The sequence below is a fragment of the Castor canadensis genome, chromosome 8, assembly GCF_047511655.1.
Source record: "Castor canadensis chromosome 8, mCasCan1.hap1v2, whole genome shotgun sequence".
Classification (NCBI taxonomy): domain Eukaryota; kingdom Metazoa; phylum Chordata; class Mammalia; order Rodentia; family Castoridae; genus Castor; species Castor canadensis.
In genome coordinates, this window is record NC_133393.1 from 129404566 (window position 1) to 129427616 (window position 23051).

Below are 23051 nucleotides of genomic sequence, written 5' to 3' on the forward strand. Positions count from 1 at the left end.
CAAGATTTAGATGTATTGATTGTTTGACAGAAGGTATACAATAGGCTTTGCTGCTATAATGCAATAGCTGTTCTTTCCCCAAATACCCTTCTTCTCCTCCCAAAATTATGTTGAAATAACAGGATACTTAATTGACTGAGTAGGATGAAATATTTCCTGAAAGGTCAATGTTGATTAACATGTTTATCTTATTAGCCTCCAGAGTTATTTGAACATTTGAGGGTGGTCATGAGAAGGAATTACTTTAGAAACTGTTTATTTTATGAATGGAAAAACAAAAGCTGAAATGAAGACAAGAGGCAGTATTTGTTTGGATAAGTGTTACATTATGTTTGCTTGAGTCCCCAAAGTTTTTCAGCTTAAATGCTTTTCAAATAGAAAACTTTGGCGAATAAAAATGGGAATCTACACAATGTGTAACTGCAAAAGAATTTACTAACATGTAAATAGAAGGACCCCACTTGGAAGAGAGGAATGTACTGAAGGTGAGATTAGAGTTATTCCTTATCCCTCTCTCTCCAAACCCTCTGCCTTGTTGCTTGAAGGGGAATTGATTCAGGAATCATCTTTTCTATTATTAATACTCAACTGAGGATATCACTGTGAGTTGTGGAAGCCTTAGTTATAAGAATATTTTCTTTATTTCCACTCAACTCTTCTGATTACATTATTGTATTTATAAAAAAGGAATGGACAGATTGCATTATTGTAAAGGTGCTTATTTATTTGGAATTTTTTTAGAAATCTCATCCAGTGATTTACATTATTCTTCGATTTTTAAGTAAGTTTAGAACTTAATATACAATACAAAAGATAGACTGCCTTAGTTGGGAATGGGTTGATCCAGACCATATGTATACCATAAAAGTGAGGCATTTTGTTAACTGTTTCTATTGTGTGGTGGCTTGAGGAACATCAGGTTCCCATTCTAGCTTCTCTGTATGTTTTTGGTGCTTAAAGGTACAAAAAACCCATCAGTTCAGTAACTGTGTGGGTCACATTACTATTTATATTTGTACTTACACCTTTATACCATTATATGGCTGTCTTGTTCACTACAGGTAGAAAATAAGCCTAAATATCAGGTAAAATAGTTCCTTCCATTGAATTTTAATTTCTTAAGATTGATTTAGCTTTTCATGGGTCTCTGTGTGTTCATATAAGTTTTGGAATGTACTTATATATAACTAAAAAATATATGCATAACTGTATTAAATATACAGATCAATTTGAAGATAATTTGTATCTTGAGTCTTATGGCTCATGAACACAATACCTATCTCCATCTATTCAGTTATTCATTGATTTCTTTGAAATATATTTCAGTGTGAAGACCCTTCACATTTTAGTTTTTACATTCATTTCATCTACTTGAAATGATTTAAGTAGCATTTTTAATTTCAATATTTTGTATTGTTCTTGTATCTTGCAAATGACTGAACTAAGAATAGTTATAAAAGATTTTTTAGTAGATATCTTGGGATACTCTTCACAGACCATGTGTAATCTTCATATAGGGACAATTTTGTGTCTTATACTCCAATATGTATGTCTTTTATTTTGTTTTCATTTAAAAACAAAATATTGTACTTTTATTGGAATAACATATAATGTCTTGATACATGTGTACAATGTATAAAGGTTTAAATCAGGTTAAACATACCTAGCTCCTTAAATATTCATCGTTTATGATGAAGGTTTTCAAATTCCTTTCTTCTAACTTTTTTAAATCTATAGTGCATTATTGTCATCCATATTTGCCTTGCCAAATGATAGCACACCAGCACTGAAACTTAGTACCCACTGTTCAACCTTTCCCCAATCTTCCCTGTTACGTACCCAGCCTCTCATACCCACCATTTTATTTTCAACTCCTATAACGTCAGCATTTGTAGGTGCTCTACCACTTGAGTCATGCCTCCAGCCCTTTTTGCTCTGGTTAATTTTGAGTCTCACTTTTTTACACAGGCCAGCCTGACTCTGATCCTCCTATTTTAATGTTTTCTGCCATAGCTGGGCTAGGAGGTACACAGCATGCCCAGCTATTAATATAAGATATGGGGTCTTTCTACCTTATTTTTTGCCTCAGCTGGCCATAAGTCACGATACTACTCATCTCAGCTTCCCAACTGGCTAGAATTAAAGGCTTGAGCCATCACACTTGACTGTCAACTTTTTTAGATTCCAAATATGACTGATTTCATGTAGTACTTATATTTCCTGCTTGTCTTATTTCATTTACCTACTGATTTCCTGGTATTTCCGTTTTGTTGGAAATGACAGGATTTCATTCTTTTATACTTGTAAAATATTCTGCTGTGATTTGTACTTTTTTTATTCATTCATCTATAAACACTGAGGTTGATTACATTTCTTGGCTATTGTAAACAGTGTTGCAATGAATATGTGAATGTATATGTCTCTATGTCATACCAATTTCATTTCATTTGATTACATACATCATAGTGGGATAGCTGTAAAATACAGAAGCTCTAATTTTAGTTTTTTGAGGTTCATATTGTTTTCCATAAGAACTATACTAATTTATATTCACACCAACAATGCATAAGAATTTCCTTTCTCCTTTTCCTCTCCAGCATTTAGTACTTTTTGGCTTTTTTTACTAGTCATTCTAACTGAAATATAGTTATATCTCACTGTGATTTAAATTTGGATTTCCCTAACAATTAGCAAGCAGTCTTTTCATATACCTGGTCATTTGTATGTCTTCTTTTTTTTTTTTTTTTGAGAAATGTTTGAAAAAAATCCACTGTCCAGTTTTTAGCCAGGTTATTTGTCTTTTTCTATTGTGTTTTTAAGAGTTCTTTATATGTTCTTGGTATCAATGCACAATCAGGTGTATAGTTTGCAAGTACATTCTGCCATTTTATAAGCTGTCACTTCATTCTATTGATTGTTTCCTTGGCTTTGCAGAAGCTTTTATTTTGCTATAATCCCATTTGTCTATTTTTGCTTCTGTATGTCTTAGAGACCTTCTCCAAAACAGTGTTGTCCGGTCCAATGTCCTGAAGCATTTCTTCTATGCTTTCAATTAGTTCCATAGTTTCAGGTCTTACATTGTCTTTAACCCATTTTGAGTTGATTTTTCTAACTGGTGAGAAATAGGGTTAAGTTTCATTCCTTTGCATGTCATTATCCAATTTTCCCAGCATCATTCATCAGAGATTGCACATTCTTAACACCTTTGTCAAAAATCAGTTGTTTGTTGATGTGTGGTTAACTTTTAGGTTCTCTATTGTATTCCATTGGTCTTTGTGACTGCTTTTATGTCAGTACTATTCTACTTGATTACTACAGTATATTTTGAAATCAAGTAGTATAATCTCTCCTGCTTTGTTCTTTTTGCTCAGGTTGGCTTTGGCTGTTCAAGGCTTTTATATTCTGTGTAAGTCTATAGCATACACATATCATATAAAAATTGTACAGTGTTCCTTACAAAGTGAAGTTGACTTTGTGCAAAGTATTGAGAAGCAGTAGGTTCACTCAGGCATTCAGTGAAGCAGTGATTTGCGAAGTGGTGACCGGAACCCAGTTATCTACCTCTTACACTCTGTTTAATGGGCTCCTTAGCCTTCACATAGAAACCTTCTTTTACTACTTCATTTTAAAGATTTCTATTAAATTTAAAAGGAGATGGCTCTTAACCTCTTTGGGCCTTGGGGTTCAGCAGCCACCAAGGCCCTATTACTGAGGTTCACATAGGCAGCATTCTTCTGGATAGTGTTATTTTCTAAAGACTCACAGCTGATTTTGTTGACTAAGTAGTCTCAGAAGAAAGTTTTACAACGTGTCCAGGGTTCAATAATTGCTGAATCAGTACATCTTTATATAACAGGAAAATAAGAAAACTCTGCAGTAAGCATGTTGAACAAGGTTTTAATTAAAAGCAGTTCTACATCTGGCAGCAGACTGTCCCAACTGTGCTTAACAAAATTTTCCAAAATGTTTTAAAGTAATCTCTACCTTTATTTATTATAAAGAATTATATTTTTCTGATGGATATGAATAGGAATCATTTTCAGCTCATATAATTAATAAAGTAACAAATTTACTTACATGTTATAGTCATCCAACAAAGGGCGTGTGTGGAATAAAAAGCCTACCCCTATTTCCCTGGAGTATGACCTCAACTTTGAAGAAGATAAAAGAAATGGCTTATGTAAGAGATTAGTTCCTGATGTTTATGGACTTAAAATTCACAGAATATGCTATTTGTTTAAAAACAAAACCAAAGTTTGGTCTTTCAGTCACTGCTTTATTTACCTGTAAATATTTTGTCAGTCTTAACATAGCCTCAAGCATAAGCTCTAATAGTAACTTCCAACTTCCATCCCACCATTGTATCCTGTTATATATTTTCTCTTTCATCCTAGCTTACCACTACTTTGGCAAGTAGCAAGCTGACAATCTAAAGAGGCTAATCAAAAAAGCCTGCAGCCTTTTCAATTTCCAGAATAAGAGTGCTAAGATGGAGGTTTTACAAGCCATGTGAAATGCGTTCAGTCCCTAGGTGACTTTGATAAACTACTTAAAGGAGTTTTGTTATAACATAACAAATCCCAAGGACAGACAACTCTCTCCTTGCCTCATAGCCCTATTTTTCACATGATTGCACTGGCACTCTGAAAACATCTGGAGAGCTCTTATTACAAAATCTAAATGGTTTTGAGCATAGAGCACTTTGTAATTCTGATTTTCTTTCATGAGAAATCTTATGTTCTCATCTTTTTTCACTCCATTCAGATAAGTACTGTGTTCCATGATCTCTTTAAGATGGCTTGAATAAACTTCAGTTCCATGACTTAAGGGAAAAGCTGATGTACTGATGTAACAGTTTTCATTACATTGCAGTTGATAACATGTAGAGTGAGGAAAGTTAATATAAAAACAAGCGAGAAACATCAGAGAAAAAGCAGGGGAGTTGGGTAAGCAGTCTAAATCAGGGGGTCTGGTTTCAGTGCTAGCCTCGGGACCTTCCACCTACCCAAAGAATGCCAGGGACCTAACAGTTACAAAGCCATTCCCTTTCTTAACATTATTAATTTTATTTCACTGAGTTAAGGGCACTTACCATGCGATCTGCTAGTTTAACACATATTAAATGTATGACATTATTGTTGGCTATAGGTACATTCATCATGCCTAGCTGAAACTTTATGCCTACTGATTAGCAAGTCCCCATTTACCCATCCCTCCAACCATTGACAACCATGAAGCCACTCCTTAATTCTATAAGTCTGACTGACTATTTTAATTACTTTATATATATATACATATAGGTATATATATATTATGTAGGAATTAGCATATACACTTAGAATCTTGAACTAAAAAAATCCCAGTTTATAATCCATCAAAGTTAGAGGATGAATGATACTTTATTCCTGTGTGGATCCCCAGTGCTTGCCACAGAGACTTGCAAATAATGTTCAATTCATGTTTATAGAATTTATAGATGATTGATGAATCTGTCTTCATCTAACCTATCCTGTTTATGGCAAATGGTAAGTTAGGATGTAAAAGAATTAATGAGATAGTAGCTAGATTAATTTACATTATAATTATTTTTTTAGATTGTAGCTTTCATTGCCATTTCCAAGATATTTGGTAAAATTCAGAAGACCAAAAAGTAAGGAAGCATAATTTTTGAGAATCTAATTTTGTCTGTTAGATATAATTTTAAGGTAAAATTATTGTTACCTACTTGATATGTTGCAGTCCTGTACTGAAGAGTAACTATTAATCATAGCTATCATTTTTCTTGTTTCCATGCGTATAGGACTTTATAAACATTATTTAATAGCCTCAAAACAAGCTATGAGTAAATGTATTCTATCATTTTATGGGAAAGGAATTTTTAAATTGAATACTATAAGTAAGTTTCCCAAAAGTTTATGGTTGAGATCTGAATTCAGATGTACCTGACTCTGAAACTTGAACTCTTACCCATTATTGCTGGATTTATTGATTGGGACTCAGAGAACAGTCTATAACTTTGATGACAGCTTGTTTCACCTTGGGCAAGTGAACTCAAAATTCTATTCACTGGGGCAGTAGACATTTCTGTGAATTCTGACTTGTGATCAGATAGGTAATAAAAAACTAATGAAATAAATCACTTTTATATATGCAGTACTGGAAGAAAATAAAATGGATTTAGAAAAGGAAAGGCTCTAAGAATTTGTCCCTGATTTTAAAAATACATAAATTATTTTCCTAAAGAATTTATGACCTAAGTTATGCAGTTATTTTGTTGTCAGAGTTGGACTATATCCAAATATCCTAAGGTGCTATTCTTTCATGTATAAAACATTGTTAATTCCTTTACAAGAAGATCTTAAATTTCAAAAGATAGATTATAAACATAAAGGTTGGTGCACAAACACAAAACCACAAGGAAATTTCCATCCAAAAATAAATAATCCAAAACTATATCAGCTTATTGGTGTATTCAGCCAAAAATCATTCATTAATGGCCTCAGTCACAGGACTGCTTACATAAAACAAGATTTCTGACAACAGAGACTTCCATTTTAGTGGATGAAGCAGATAAGTAAAAAAAGTGCTATAAAAAATTGCTTGTGCCATAGCAAATTCTATGGTACAAGATTGTACAAGATATTTTAGGATGGTGCATAAGGTCAAGATTGGAATGGCTAGCACACTGATCTCCTTTTTTTTTTTTCATTTAGCCTCTGAAAACATTTCAAGAATCATATGCTGTCACAGGTTTGAATTTGGTATCTAAGATTTTTATTAGAATCTATGTAATGCTGAAAGATTTCATTTCTAGCATAATATCAGCATTGATTTTTAGAAATACAATTGTTGTCTCTCTATCCACAGTTCCCTGTGAAGTTGGAATTGCTTTGCAATTTAGTAACCACTACCACCCATGAAACTGCATTAACAGTCTCATTAGTGGTCAGTTCTCTGTCATTTCCATGTCAATTCCTCTACCAACATTTTTGTTTTACAAATGTAACAATCTTAAACAGTTAAAAACATTTTGTTGATTGCTTTAACTGCATTTCTGCAGTAAAAAAAAATTTATGTACATTGTATAATTAAAAGTATAATTTTGTTTTTGTTATTGTTTTTTATGGTACTGGAGCTTGAATTCAAGGCCTATATTTCCAGCAGCCCTTTTTTGTAATGGGTTTTTTCGAGATAGTGTGGCAGGAACTATGTGAGTAGGGCTGGGTTGTATCAGATCCTGCTGATCTCTGCCTCCTGAGTAGCTAGGATTACATGAGCCACCTGATCCCTCTAAAAAGTAATTTTAACACACACTTTAATATGTATCACTTGATATACTATGTAATAAAGTTAAACTTCATTAAATAGTCTAATTTTGTTAATAAGATAAATAAGCTATTTCAGTTTAATTTGTGTATTTTTGTTAGTTTCTTGAGATCAGAATGCTCTAGCTGCTAAAATATTTTGTGTAATGTTATCATTGTAATGTGTACTACTGCCAACTGATAAAATAGAAAGATGTGACAAAATTAATGAGCTATATAAGAATTGTCTTCAATTTCATGTGCTTTCCCTTGAATATTGTTGTGTGAACAATGCAGATTTCATTGTTTATTTCTACTTTTAGAACTTACTTTCATAAAGATTAATGCTTCCAAATCATTTTTAATTAAATGTATATGCATAAAATTGATTCGCTAAAAATTTGGATGTTTATATACATAGATAACCCTTTGTCTGAATCTACTATGTATGAGGAAATTAATGCCAAGATAAAAACAAAAATAGGACTGGGATCTTGGCTCAAGTGGTAGAGTGCTTGCCTAGTGTGCTGGATATGCCCTGGTTTCAATAGCAAACAAACACCAAAAGAAAGAGAATGGAATGGAAGTGTGTGGTTTGAAAAGATTGTCTTAATAATTGCTTTTAATTTTATTAAGTGTAGAATCCATAATATTAGACAAATACGTATTACAAATAAATAATGAAAAATATATTCAATTGCAAGGAATTCAGGAACATGAATTCCTAAATTACAAAACAAGTACAATGAATGTACACTTAACTACATAAGAAAACACTGAGCTTCCCTTCCAGAAGTTTGCAGGAGTTTGCACTCTCAGCTGCAGTGCTTAAGAGTCCCAGTTGTCCCAAATCTTTGCCAACTCTTGGTATCATTAGTTTTTTCAATTAGCCATTCTTGTAGGTTTGCAGTGTTTTATTTCATTGTGTTTTAATTTGTATTTCTCTGACAAATTACAATGTTGAATATATTTTCATGGTTCATTTGACATTCACATATCTTGTTGATCAACTAGCTTTTGGATTCTTTTGTTCTTTCTTTTAAAAAATGTCAGGTTGTCTTCTTATTGAGTTGTAAGTATTCTTCATATATTCTGGATACAAGTTCTTTATCAGATGTATATTTTGCTACATCTCCCAGTTTGCAGTATAAATTTTCATTTTGTAAGAGTGTCTTTTGAAATGCAAAAGATTGTTTTTTGTTTTTTTTTTTCTTTTAGGTGATCGGGGATTTGAACTCAGGGCTTTGTGCAAGCTAGACAAGTCTTTGCTATGGAAGTCTTGCCTCCAGACCTTTTTTCCTTAGCTATTCTTCATACAGGGTCTCATGTTTTTGCACGAGACTGGATTCAGAAGACTATTCTCCCTACAGCATTCCCCCAAACAATATCTGGTATTACAAGCATATACAACCTCATGCAGTTTATTGATTAAGATTGGTCTCCTAACTTTTTGCCTGAGTCAGGCTGGAAACATAATCTTCTCAATCTTCACCTCACAAGTATCTGGGAACTCAGCAGCCACCACCCCTATCTCAAGATTGTTAATTTTTATGAAATGTGGAGTTTATCAGCTTTTAGCAGACAATTCTTAGGTGTTCACCCAAGAGTTATGAAAATATATGTTCTTACAATGATTTGTACTTTAAAAAATTATAGGATTTTTTATTCATAATAATCAAAAGTTGGCAGCTACCCACATGCCCTATTGACTCATAAATAATGGATAAATATAATGTTTCCTATTCTTACTTAAGAAAGTATATATAGTTGATGCACTTTCTATACGGAATGAAAATAGAAAAAAAATTATTTTTTTGCAGTACTGGGGCTTAAACTTAGGGCCTTCACCTTTGAGCCACTCCACCAGTCCAATTTTTTGTGATAGGGTTTTTCAAGACAGGGTCTTGTGAACTATTTGCCAAGGTTGGCTTTGAACCACGATCTTCCTAATCTCTGCCTCCTGAGCATCTAGAATTACAGGAATGAGCCACTGGCATAAATGTGGAATTTTTAAACCTGTTGAAGTCACCATAACAAGGGGACTGGGGTAGAAAAGAGAAAAATAGAGAGGATGAGCCAATTCAGGTTATAATACATATATACATGGAAATGTCACATTGAAACACCCTTTATAGCTATCTTACATAAACAAAAATGTCTTTTTGTCAAAAATGGAGAATAGGAAGGCAAAACAGGTCCTGTCTGGGGAATTGATACCAATGGGAAGAGGGGGATATAAGGAAAGGGTCTAAGACAGTGAATATAGTGGAAATATTATGCACTAATTTATGAAAATGGAAAAAATGAGATCTGCTGAAACTATTCCAGGAATTGGGGGAGGAAGGGATAAAAGAGAATGATGAAGGGGGTGAATTTAATTATGTTATATTGTAAGAACCTCTGTAAATGTCACAAAGTACCCCTAGTACAACAGTAATATAACAAAAAAAGTAAAAAGAAATGTTTCTTATCCTTGCCAAGTGTCAGTGGCTCACACCTGTATTCCTAGCTACATGGGATGTTGAGATTGGGCAGATCATGATTTCAGATTAGCCCCAGCAAAAAAAAAGAAAAAAGTTGACAAGACTCCATCTCAACAAAAAAGGCTGGGTGTGGTCATGCACGCCTATCACCCCAGTTACATGAAACAGAAGGATCATGGTTCAGGCTTACCTGGACAAAAAGTGAGAACCTATCTCCAAAATAACCAGAGCAGAAAGGTCTGGAGGCAAATGACAAGCAGTAGAGTGCCTGCCTAGCAAGTTCAGGGCCCTGAGTTCAAAACCCAGTGTCACAAAAATAGTTGCCTGTTCCTGTGATAAAATACTACCTATCAATAAAAATAAAGATACACACAATAACATAGATGAATCTCAAATGCTTCATGCTAAATGACAAATCCACATCCAAAACACCACATGATGTATGCTTGTATGAAATTCTACAAAAAATAAAATTCTATTATAGAAAGTACATCACAGTTCCTATTGGCCAGAGGAAGGGGGAGAGGATTGACCACAAAAAGGATGAGAGAATTTTTTGAGGTGATGAAATAGTCTATATCATTATTATGGGGGTTATTACATGATTGCATATACCTGACAAAGCTCATTGAATTGTATACTTAAAGTTGGTGAATTTTAGGGGTTGGGGTGTGGCTCAAGTGGTAGAACACCTGTATAGCTAGCTTGAGGTCTTGAGTTCAATCCCTAATACTGCCAAAAATCAAAGTGAGAAAAAAAATGGTGAATTTTATTGTTTGTAAATTGTAAATCAGCTTTTCCAGTTGAAAAAATTAGTAAATATTTACAATATCACTTTATTTTTGTGAAAGTTAATGAAAAGTTAATCTCATTTCCAATATGTTACCTTTAACCAAAGATTTAATAAATAAAATTAACTGTTACATAAAAATGTATAAGAAACATTAAGATCATTAAAATATAACTATTTTCATTAACCTACTCTTCATACCTGAGTTTAAGAATATTTCTTAGCCAGGTTCCAAGTGGCTCACACCTGTAATCCCAGCTACTCAGGAGGCAGAGATCAGGAGGATTGCAGTTTGAAGCCAGCCTAGGCAAATAGTGAGATCCTATCTCAAAATACCCAACACAAAAAGGACTGGTGGAGGGGCTCAAGGTGTAGACCCTGAGTTCAAACCCCAGTATCGCAAAAAAAAAAAAAGAAAAGAAAATAATAGTTCTTAGACTAAACTTTGACAAGAAGAGAAATTTATTTAAGATAAAAGATAAGGAAATTAAGCCGTGTATCAGATAGAAACCTTGACTGAGAGGACTCCACTAACATCAGCTCTTCTAATGGGCCCTTCAGTGTTCTAGAGGATTTTATGCCCTGGAGTAAGATGAAGGTGGGATTAGTGATAGAAATGGAAAAAAAGTTTCTATTACTAAATTTCTTGCTAAATAACAGTTTTATTGCCTATCATTGTCTCTGTACTGGATGGAGTGTGACCAAAAAGAAATACTGTATTTTAATCTGATAAAAATCAAATATTCAATTTGATCAATTAGTGCATATCTCATGAGGTTGGGTTTTTTTGTTTTGTTTTTTTGGTGACAGTGGGTTTTTGAACTCAGGGCCTCATGCAGTTTTTTTCCTTTTATTATTGTGCTGGGTACATTGTGTCATTTACAAATGTTTTCACAATGTACCAAATATAATCATACTCAAATTCACCCCTTCCACTGCTATCCTTCACCCCCACTCCTCCAATTCCCGGAACAGTTTCAACAGGTATCATTTTTGCATTTACATACACATATACACGAAAGACTCCTTATCGTCTTGCTGTGACCTTAATGTTGACTCCACTTAGCTTTCCTCTGGATGGAGGAATTATAAGGAGGGAACACAAGTCCTTCAGGGGATGTCAGCAGAGGCAAAACCAGGTGCAACACATGAATAGAATAAGGGGAAGAACTTCTCATGGTCTTAACTGAATAAGAAGTTTGAAATAGCAGGGGGACACAAGATAAAGTGTGGAAAGATGATGTTTTATACTTACAATATTGCTTCATTTAAACATCACAGTATTTCCCCACAAATCATTACTGATTAAAGGTGAAGGGTTTTGCCTCCCACCAATCATTACGCGAGAAGGAGAAATTTCAGGTAAGAACATCACCGAACCTATTTGCTCTATCTCAGGGTCCCATCAGTTAGCCAGACACATAATGCTGTATTTACTTTGACTTCATAAGCAGAATATCTCTCTCCACCTACACTGTGGCCATCCTTGAATTACCTGCCTTGATAATTCTTACCATTTCTTCTGATTCACTTAAAAATGCAATCTTTCTGAGAGTAAACATATTTTTTTCTTTATAGTCTTTAATATGATCACTTGCCTTAAAAGTCTGTCCTGAGGGCTAGGAATGTGGCTTAGTGGTAAAACACTTGCCTAGCATGCACATGTCCCTGGGTTCAATGCCCAACAGTGAAAAAGCAAAACAAAACAACAAAATACATCTATTATAGTGTAACTTCAAGTAAAACTCAAAAAAAAAAAAAAAAAAAGTCTGTCCTGAGAAGATTAAAATTTTTTCTTTCCAATATTCTTCTTTCACAGATTTTATAGCAAGCTACATATACTTTATATACTTCATTCATCGGGGGTTAGCTTATACCATGCTGAAGACTTGTATCTCGGTATACTGTACTTTTAGGATATTATTGGACTCTTTTCCAAGGGGGATATTATTTCTCCATTAAACACTGTAAAGGTAATGGCTGTTAGTGACTATTCATTTGAACAATCTTCCCTACACGTGTTAGCCTATGTGAGCTGAAACTGCAGCTTCACTTTGCAGTGATGCCTAAGGTTTGCATCTGAATCTTCTAACTTCCTTCCTTATTTTCTGGAATTGGCTCAATTGATTTTTAGCTAAATAGTTATTGTCTATATTTTTTTCCAGTGAAGATGAATCTAACATGTGTATGGTTCTGTGATGAACATTTACCAGAATATAAAAATAAGATGATATTCTTATCTTCAATGGAACATCTACTAACAGATGGAAGAGACATACCAAAAATAATTCTAACATGGAAGTTGTCATGTGTGAAGTAAGACAAGTATAAAATACTATGCAAACACCTAACATAAAGACATTATAGAATAAAAACATTTTGGATACAGGACAGACCTTGGACATTATCTTGTGCAGTGATTCTCAATCATTCGTGAGAATCAAAACGACCTAGAAGGCATGTTAATTCACAGATTGTGTCACTACAATTTGTAGTGACACAGATTGTAGACCTGGGTAGACCCCAAACTTACATTTCTAAGAAGTTCACATAAGACTGATGCTACTAATTCAGCATCATAATGAGAACTATCACCTAGTTCGTGTGCTCTCTTTTTTTCAAATGAGAAAACTGATCACAGAGAGTTGAAAACTTACTAAAATGAGCATAGCTTATTAGTGGGCACAGTCCAAATACCCTGGGTATAATTGAATTTTCCTTTCCTTACTGCAAGCCTCTTTGGAGCATACCATGAGTCACTCTTTAATGGTGCATCAAAAGATACTCTGATTATTCCAGCATTACAATGAATTGGAACGATCAGTAATTTGAAATGAAACACTAATTTTCTAAGCTAGATCTTAAATATTTTTATGAATAACTTAAAGTAGATATAAATCATATCCACATACCTGGCTCCTGATAGCCATTTTAATAAATTATCCAAAGATAAGAGTTTCAATAAATACATTGTTTAGAGATATGAATATATTCCTTTTAAAGGGTTGAAGGTTTTAAACTTCAGAGGTGGTTTCTAGTGAATATATAAATCTTCGGTTTTTGCTCTGTCCAAAACTACACAAAGGGGAAATTTGAAAAGGATTTAGTTCAAGAATTTAATTTCCTAAATATGAATTTTATTCATTATTTTTTATCCACTAAGGCTATCATAAGATTTCTGAACTAGACTCATGTGGCATTATTTTCTTCAGAAAAAAAAATATTAACTGAAAGATTAGTTGTGTAACTAAAAGGCTGTTTCCTTTTGGGCTTAACTTCATGCCTATGGGATGAATACTCTATCCCATATTTTGAGAGAGATCAAAGAGTCAGAAATTTGAAATATTATTATCAAGTTTTCTGCAAAGTTAGCACAATTTTCACACTTCCTCTGTGGATTGGGACAGATTTTTAGATTTCCCATTTATACCAGTTTAGGCCCTTCAGGAAGAGATAAAGACACAGGAGTGTATTAAAGGTAGAGAGGGCAAAAGTAGACAGGTAGAATAGGCTTGATACCTGAGAAAGAAGAAACTGAAAGACCCAAGACTGTAGGAAAGACTAAAGAAACTTTCAACCATTCTCCTGGGGAGCCCCAAACCAAGGATATCCCACTAGAAGAATCCTGCCTGGAATAGAAGTGGCCTTCACCTGTCTGTTCTGTCACTGACATGTCCTATCATTGATATGGTCAAGGTAGAGTATGGCCTTAGTTTGATTGCAGTTACTGATCACAAAAGTGAAGCAGCTGAAGCTCCCAAATGTACTTCTCATAGCAAGCTCACCACCTCCATAGCTGCCGCGATGTGCACTGGCAACCAAAACTCTCAAAATTCTAACAGTTTCTTTATCACAAGAATTTTGTTTTTTATTTTGCTCACATCTCTAAAGAGGAATTTTCCCACATTTTCCTTGAGGCTAAAACCCCCATCTATTTTGTTCATATCATCTCTTGATCTTTTTTATTAGCATGTATTAGTTGTACAAGGAGTTTCAGTATGGTATTTGCATACATGCATATAATATACTTTGATCAAATGCACTATTTGATCAAATGCTTCTATTCCTCTGTCTTCCCCCACCCCTTCTTTTCAACTAATTTTAGCGAGTTTCATTATTCTACTTTTATACATGGATATAAAGTCTTTTCATTATGATTACCCCACATTACCCTCTTCTTTTGCCTTCTTAGTTTATCCATGCTTTTTTCAAACTTGTATTTTCTATAGAATCCTTCCTTTCAGCTTAGCTATATTCTTCTTCTTCACCTTTTATGATTTTCTCATGCTATCTTTCTAACTAGACCCTTAAAAGAGAAAAAAAATCCCTCACCCTCATCTATTTCTTCCACTTATATAATATTAACAAAGTTACATTGACACAAATAATAAATTATCTGATGGCAAACTATAAAGGACTTGACCTCACTGTGACATTTGTTTGTTTGAATTATTCCTTCTGTGCCCTTAGTGTCTATCACATTTTTCTTTTGATTCTCTTCTTACATATTTGATTTATTTGTTGGTAATTTTATTTGCAGTTTGAATTTTTGTTTCTGAATTCATATCTATTTTCGGTCTACACCTTTTCCCTTAGGAAGCCCGAATTCCCAAAACCTACACACCAATAACTTTCAACTTTACTTTTTGTAATTCTACTTTACTCTCTTCTACCAAGTGCCTACCCACAGAAACTACTCCCTACTAGACTTTTGCAAATAAAAAATCTCACTAGAAGTTATGCTTTCTCCACTGTCATTGTTTGTCTTGGTTGGGGACAAATAGTCTTCTAAACCTGAAACTTGAAATCAACTTCTTTTCCTCATTGCCTGTCTTCAATTAGTTACTAAGCGTTTATTATCTCTTGCATGTTCTATTACAACAGCTTCCTATTTAACTTATCTTACATCCAGTTTTATCTTCCTCCATCCTTTTCTTAACATACAGCCAAGAGAAATTCTCTAATAAATGCAAAATTTGTCTGATCATGTTATTTTCCCAATAATTCCCCAGCAGCTATCCAGCACCTGCAGGATTAAAGCTAAATTACTACTAATCACCTTTGGCAGGCATACAAGAAGCTGCATGCTTTGGTTCCTACATACTTGCCCAGCCACACCTAACTTCTTAAGTAAACTTAGAATTCTACTAACACTTAAGTTTGCTGCAAGCTCTTGAGCTCTTTGTGCATGATATTCCTTCTGGACAAACACATCTTTTCTTTTTCTTTTCAGCCTTAGAAAACTCCTAAGCTTCTTTCAGAGTCCATCTAAATATCATCCCTTCAAAGATGTGTCTTCCTTATCTACCTCTCCCCACCACTGTACTATCATTTTATTTTTGTATCATTGTATGTTAAGCCTATTTCTAGCCTTGTATTTTTCACATAGTATTATATTTTTGGTGTACTCTCTTTTTCTCTTTATCACATGACTTTCTCAAAGGCAGAGACTTTGTCTTATCTAGTTTCTATTTACAGGACCTAGAATTGTTGGATGCATATTGGGAGTAGGAGGGTGAATATTGTATAAAAAATGTGTGCATATGTATATAAATCCAAAAATGATAACTGTTGAGATTATTCCAGGAATTAGCAGGGGATAAAGGAGAGTGGTGGAGGGGGGTGAATCTAAGTATGATTTATTTGGTACACTGTAAGAACCTTTGTAAATAGCACAATGTACCCCCACTCAGCATAACAATAAAGGGAAAAAAAGAAATAAATTTCATTCCATCCATTCACAACATTTAGAAGAAGATATAATGAACTCACTCCACTTAGTTAAGAAATGAGAGAATTTTCCCACAAGACCTTGATAATCGTATCAGAGAATTTGACCAAGGACCATATTTGGTGCTCAGGGAATGCTTTGTGGAAGTATCCAAAGATGTTTTTATGTAAGCTTCAGATGATGAGAGAACATGGACTTATTTCAGAAAAGATTTACAAAAGGATTATGATTTCTCCTTCAAGACAGATAACAAAAAAGAATGTTGCTCATTTTCAGTGATGAAACAATGGGTTAAGGCACGTTTGTGCATCTTGGTAGAATTATCTCAGCATATATCAAAAATTATTAACAAATAGATTTCGAGTTTGATGTAGAGGTTAAGTATAATTACTAGATGATACATGTAAGAAATCTAAAGTAAGAAGAAGGTGATGCCATTACTATGGATACCAGTTACTGTTTCAGTTGATTGACAGTAAGTTATTTATATGGCAACAGGGACTAGCCAAAGAAATCCTATAGAAATGACTGAAAAGTGTGTTTAAAATAAATTAAGTATAGGAAAACTTTATTTTATACACAAACATACTACATTCGGTTGAGAATTCCAATTGAATTTTGTTAGAGGTCTGATAAGACTAAAAGTAACCAAATCATATGTATTTAAGGCTAACAGGAATTTAAGAATCTTTGTTTCTCTTAGCATGGAGAACATGAGTATTGTGATATTAGAATGAATATGAATGTTGAAAATTAAAATTGATACCTAGTTATATTTATTTTATATACCTTGCCTCTAAAGATCCTTCCTTTTCAGTCACTTTTACATCTGGTGAGTCTTGGTTGGAACAAAGACCAACTTCCTTAGAAGCAAAAACCTTTTTAGTCTCCCTCATAGCTAGAACACGATTTCTGTCAAGACGTTAGCTCAGCAGATTCTACTTCTGATGCAATGGTGTTTAACACATTCTGGCAAGCAAAGAGCAGTAATCGAAAATGCACTGAGTTTCAAAAGATGCCATGACTGTGATTCTGCCAAACTCTGCCAATTCCAGCATCCATAGTTTCCATGGTACAACTGCTCTGTATCTGTTCAGCAAAAGCTTCATAGGAATCTTTATGGAACTAATTCTCTGACATCACTTTACAGATTTTTCCTGGTAGTATGACTTCTAAGCATACGTCCTAAATATTCTTAAAAAATGAGCTGTTTTGTCTAAGTTAGTCTAGGTTGGTTCATGGTGCCTAAAATTAAGAACTTGCCTTTTCATTTTCCTTTTTAACAAACCTCAAACTGTAATCTTAAGTATTTCCTGAGCATAAGAAACTATATTACCTGATGGAGTAAAAGAATGGGAGTAGAGGTGATTCCCAAGATGTGAAAAGTGGGGTTGTTCTCTAAGAGCAAGCAGCATGAAACAACTGGTAACTGAAGCAGATGAAGTAAAGTAGATGAAATAAAGACATGCAATAACAATTTCTGATTGATGGTATCATAGGAAGCTTCATAAAAGAGGTAGGTTTTTAATTAAGCTTGAAGGGATGAGTAAGATTTTTGACAGGGTAATGTCTAGAGTAGAGCAAGTACAGATTTCTACAGGATAATGATAGATTTAAGGGACAATATATCAAAAGCAAAGAGGAAGCAAAAAATGCAATGACATAAATGTAGACTACCTTTTCTATCAACTATAATGAAGTACTAAGGAATATGATCCACATTAATGAAAATGGCCAAATTATATTTTTTAATGAAAGAGAGATCCCAGGCATATACTTAAGAGTACCTGAGATTTTCTCACAATCTTGAGGTGAGTAGCTCACACTCTGATACCTCTGAGAAACATAAATAAATATGTAGTAACTTGTAGACCCAAGTTCCTTGTGTTATGTGCCAGTGTGAAATGTTGTGGGCTGGTGTTAAGATCCTTGCCTTCACAGGCCAGAGAACTGACTCATGAGGCAGCTGATTGGATGGTGAGCCAAAGCTGGTATGCGAAGTAGGATTTATTAGAGAGAAAGGGGCTTTTATGGATGTTTTAACTCTGGGTTTGGGTAAGGGGTAGGTGGGCTCTTTTCATTGGCCATGGATTTGTAGACTTTCTTAGATGAACTGATTTGTTTGCCCCTTATTAGGGGTGAGGAGACAATCATGAGAGCATTTAGCTCATCAGCCCTGTGGCAGATCTATCAGACCTGGTATCTCCTCTTCAGGATGCAGGAATGCAGATTTACACCTCCTTCTCAGGATGCAGGAATCATAGTGCTCTCCATGGGGGATGGGATACTCACTCATCTGCCCTTTAGGTCTCCAGACCCAACACTTGGGGTGTAGCAGATGTGGCTGGTACATGCAGTAGAAGCCTGCTTCAACCTGGTCTTTGCCTCATTTTTTTCAGAGTTTCAGAATTCAAATAAAGATTTTCAGCTTTTTTGAGGATGGGATGAAATATTATTTCAAAATAAATGACATTAAATTTCTCCTATTTAAAGCAAACCAAGATGATCTTTTCTGGTGGAGGGAAGGCAGGAGAGCTTATAGTCTGGCCCTCTGGGTGCCCTCTTCACCAAATATACACTTTGACATTTCACTCTGGAACTTAAGAATTTAGAGAACCAAAGTTTGTTAATCACTGGGTTTTACAAGAATGAAACTCCATACGAAGAAGGAGAGATTTCCTTACTAGGACATATGATGAAGGAATCACGCTGATATTTGTTTGGTTTTGTAATGAGATATATCAGTGACTATTCTATATTGTGAAATAAAAGGGTGAGGATGAGCAAGTAAACCACATACATAAATACTTTGTAGAGAGTCATTATAATTAAGAAGTAAACTGAAAACACATGTTATAATTTGGGGTACAAAAATATTTTAGACACACACACACATAACTAATTTGATTAAAGTATTGTTCTAGAGATAAAGGGGAAAATATAATGCTACTTAGTGTATTGTTAAAAACCAAGACACAATGGTGGAAGTCTATTGTCACTGGTTATACAAGAATTGAAAGTATAGGCATAAACATGTTTCTTGTTTTTCTAATAAAATAACTGTGATAATTATTAATGAAATAATATTATTTAATATTAAAACTGTAATGCTATAATAAGCAAATATTTGCTTTCCTTTGGTTCGGAATACTATAAAAAAATACATCAAAATATAAATGTGAAGATTCTAGTGCCAGACCACCCAGGAACTGATTGGACTGAGTAAAGTGTGTGTTATATTTGGAGGATATTTGTATATTTTCCAGAATGTTTTCAGAGTGTGCCATAGCAATCTACACACACATGCCCTGAAGTTTAGAGTCCAAGCTTGTTTATTTGCTCTTCTATGCCAAACCTGAAAGGACAAAACATTTCCAAATCTCCTTTAAGCAACAAGCCCAAATGCTGTCTTTGGAAGGAACATTTTGGGGAAAGGTGACCTAGTGTCCTAATGACCACCCAGGAGCTACACAAAACTAGCTTATGGATGAACCCATTCTTTTCCCCTTCACATTAAATCTAAGTTGTGCTTCTGTTCAATCCTACAAGAGGTAAATAGACTAAAATGTAAGAGTAAGAAAGAAACTGTACCAAGGTATTATCAGTGATAGGCATAAAAGAGTAGTATTCTTCCTAGAAATTATGTATCTTAAAGTATATGAGTGCTTATTTTTTAATGTTTTAATGTCCCCACCATGTTACTGAGAAATGTTTGGATCACAGTCAAGGTCACAATCTTCTAATAAGATGATACAGTAGCCAATAAACAAGAAAATAGTAAGTAAGTTTAGATGGACATAACTATTTGAGAGGAAGTAAACTGTGTGATTCAGCAGTACCTGAGAATGAATTTTCTCTTTTCGAATGTTTTAATTAATTTAATTATTTTGCTTCTGTCTTTTTTTGTAAACAGAATTGTTATGGATGGCTATTTCAAAGAGGTGCTATTAAAGCACAGAATTGAATGAAGTCCGGCTGTGAGTCCTGTGAAGTCTCTAGAGAAAAAGCAGCTTAGAAGGAGCGTCAGCATCTTAGAGGCTCTGAGCAGGAAATTGTTTGGTATGTTTGAGAGAAGAGTGTGGGGAGAAGAGTGAGTCAGCTAAAGTTGTAGTCTGAGGGGCCATAAAGAGACCAGGAAGGACCTTTAACCCCTTGATGAAGATATTGAGTTCAATTCTAAGAATATTTGAATGGCACTTAAAAATTTTAATACGGAAATGACAGCCTGCTTGGCTTTGTAAAAGAACACTGGTTGCTGTGTGGAGAATGGAATAAGATATGACATAAACCTGGGGCCCAATGAGAGGTGATAGTTTGGATGGCAATAGCCATGTAAACTGAGAAGAAAGACTTTCCAGAAATACTTTGGAGGTGAGTTTTATGGACTTCCTGGTAGCTTATATGTGGCAAATGAGGCAGAGATATCACCTAGAGAAGGGGAAGGCACTAAAATGAATGCAAGAATTTTGACTTAAATAGCTGTGTGTATGTAGCTTCAATTTACTAAAATGGAAAAAGGCACGAACAAGAGAGTTGTGGGAGAAATCAAGAGCTCTGTGTTCAGCCTGAGATTTAAGTCAAGATATCAGGTAGACAAATAGTATCCGCACAAGGTATCCAGTAGCAGCATCTCTTCAGAGAATGAACTTTGTTTTTTTAAGGGCCCCACAGGACTCAGGATACTCTTGAGGCAATGTTGGTGACATTTGTGTCTAGGTCCTAAGTCTCAATATCCAAAGTGTTTGCTAAATTTCAACTCCTTTTATAGTCTGAGGACTCAGAAACATTAGCTTTCTAATTGATAATATGCAGCAAGTTTCCATCACATCCACTTAGAGAGATTTTATTTCTTACCCTTCATCTCAGGTGGCTTGCCTGCTGTTATTTTCAAAAGATTAACCCTAGGGGTTATATTGCATAAGACTGCTCTTTATTTGACCTGAAACATTCCTTCACCAACCGACAGACAGGATGTGGCCTAATAGGAAAAGGTTCATGAAGCTCCAGCCCTAGTACAGCTGGCGCCAATCACTGCCAACAGGGCTGGGAATGACTGCTCTCTTGAGTGTTTTGAAGACTGCAGCTGGGAAGGTGCAATTCTCTGGGAATAGACTCACTTAGGCCCCATGGTGGGTGATGTGTTTATCTTTCCCCTTGAAAAACAAAAAATCAAATAGGAACCCCTGTTTCTATGACAACACTACATTCAAAGAGGATGCTAAATCCTAGCAAATGTGAGTTCAGAAGGGGAAGAAAGAAGTTGGCTCAATTTGAGAGGAAGTGACTTGGTAGTACGAGGAGTCTCTTTTTATTTCAACTTAATTCCCATCTGAATTTAAATATGATGCAAGACTTTGATGAACAAAATATGTAGGAAAAAAATAGAAACTATATTGCTCCAAAGAAGGTATACATACCACTTAAGAGGGAGCTTTAAATTTAATATAAGACCTGGGAAACTTCTGTCGGTAAATTATACTACCAGTTTCCAGATAGGTATTTTATTTTATTTGTTAGAATTAGAAATGACTTAATCCAGTTTGCCTTCTGCCCTTATTAAAAAATCACTTTTGTAAATACCAGACCTAGAAAAATGTACTTTGTCATTGGTGTTTTCAGTGGTTCACTCCATTTAATGCTGCCACGAGTTTGCAAATTTTCAGTATATGTGCATCAATATTTGAAATGTGGAAATATTTCATCAACATTTACATAGTAAGATAAGAGGAGAGGAACTGTGATGATGTGAAAATCAAAAGGAAGGAAAATGCTATTCAGAATTCTATTTGAAAGAAACAGGAAGTGAGCATAGGCATTACAAGAAGATAAGTCCCCTGAACAGCATTTGGCAGGATTTCTTTCAGAGTATAAAAATGGCAAGAAACATCCCACAGGTGTCTCTCTTCTAGACTGTGTTGAGCCCCTGTGAAAACTTATTATTAATTTCTCAAAGAATGCACAATATGTAAAAGTGACCTTCCTCTTGCTGTCCTCTCCTCATTTTCACTGCGGAGTAATCACCGTGCAGCATTCCAGAGTCATTCCAACTGCATTTTAGGGGGCTTGGAGAAGAGGCAGCATGAGTTAGTGGAAAAGCACCAAGATGGAAAGGTACTTCTTAGGTTTGCTGTTCTATGGCTTTTAGAGAATCAATTAACTTCCTTGTGTCTCTGATTCATGATGTGTATAGTGAAGTGGCTTCCAGGAAAGGTGGGGTAGGATTTATCAGCAGCCAAGGAGGTACTGGAAATCTGTAGGAATATTTTGTCACAATGACTTCGAGGACCTTCTGATTTTCCCTTCCCCTGAAAACAAGAATATTATGCATCTCCAAACACAGTGAATAATTTTCTTCCTCCTAAATGTCTATGTATCTCCATCATAACACTGGAGAGTTTTCTGAGGTCCATTCAGCTAACAAGATCTGGTGTAGAAAAGTCAATGGTGATGTCCATCAATCATAACACTTGCTGGTTACAAAATGAATTTCCTTCTTAGAAACAAAATTTTTTCACATTCTGCAAATGTTATAATCTGCATTAAAATAGTTTTTGTTCTCTGATTCAATAGCAAAGGTAGTTTTTTAAGTCCAAAAATAGCTTGCCATTTTGGTGACCTGGTGTAATTTTCATTATTAAAATTTTCTGCTATGGAAACATTGGTTTTGACTATTTCTTTCTTTTTTTCCTTTTCATATTATGAACATCTCATTAGTTTTTAATTGTTTTATATACACTGCATCT

At 34.6% G+C, this 23051-nt stretch overlaps 1 long non-coding RNA gene across 1 annotated transcript in view; it reads left to right on the forward strand.

Moving 5' to 3' along the window:
- Window positions 1–344: 344 nt before the first annotated feature.
- The window catches only part of LOC141425560 (uncharacterized), a 28292-nt gene continuing 5585 nt past the window's right edge, over window positions 345–23051 (forward strand). Inside the window, exons 1-2 of the long non-coding RNA XR_012450536.1 lie at window positions 345–485; window positions 20222–20367. This is a non-coding gene — a long non-coding RNA (uncharacterized lncRNA). The remainder of the gene's footprint in view (window positions 486–20221; window positions 20368–23051) is intronic.